The following is a 927-nucleotide window of genomic DNA, read 5'->3' as shown; positions in this document are numbered from 1 at the left end:
TTTGAAAAAAGGGGTATAAGAGAATTTACAAAACACAACGAGAAGTCAGGATTTGCACTATATCTATGCACTTTGATTACTTTGGTTAAGGTGAAGGTCACCTAGAACACCATTCCTACCCAGCGTCCATACTGTGGATCTAGCTCCCCTGCTAGTGGGAAGGACAGCCAAGGCTGGAAGTTTTGCTACTGTTCCAGGTGTGAGACTGATCCCAGGTCTGTGCTCCCTTAGGCTTTTACCTTCCTGTGGTCCATTTGGCACAATAAATGCGAGGCATAAGACGTCCCCCAGCAGCAGTCCAGCAGTTCCTTTTTCCTAAACTCCGGCCCTTTCGTCTCCTCACATTTCCTCTCTTCCTGTGTTGCCCTTAAGTAGAAATGCAGATGGCGAAGGGCGGCTAATGATTGTTGAGGACAATCCTGGAGGCTAATTCTAAATATCCCCCTCTGCCCATTAGTAGTCTAGCAAGGCTACTGGTTTATTATTATATGGGAGAGTTACAGTCATACTCTTTGCACTGCCTTCAAGCAAATCATTCAGATCTTTCTCCTAAATGAGGGAAAGAACAGTCTCTTGGCTCTTTTTTTGGATACCCCGAGAATCTGTAACACATGTTTTAGACCCATCCTATTTGTGATCTCTTCTAACAGATTAACTGAATGCACGTTTAACATATAACAAAAAGAAAAATGACACCGGCAGTTCCCTTTCCTCCTGCTCCCTCCTCCACATTGTACACTCACCACTTGTTTTTAGCCAAGAAGTGGTGCTCTACAGCTCCAGTTGCTATGTTGTTCATATTAAGACTGCCAGTAAAAGATTTTCATTTGGCTTCTTTCAGTCATATAAGTAGTAAAAATAAAAGTAAAGGGAAGCTTTCAGTCAGAAAAACAGCCAAGAAAGGCTTGCAGTGAGCAGTCTTAAGAA

This window comes from Phalacrocorax carbo, chromosome 1 (genome assembly GCF_963921805.1).
Source record: "Phalacrocorax carbo chromosome 1, bPhaCar2.1, whole genome shotgun sequence".
NCBI lineage: Eukaryota > Metazoa > Chordata > Aves > Suliformes > Phalacrocoracidae > Phalacrocorax > Phalacrocorax carbo.
This window is presented reverse-complemented; position numbering follows the sequence as displayed.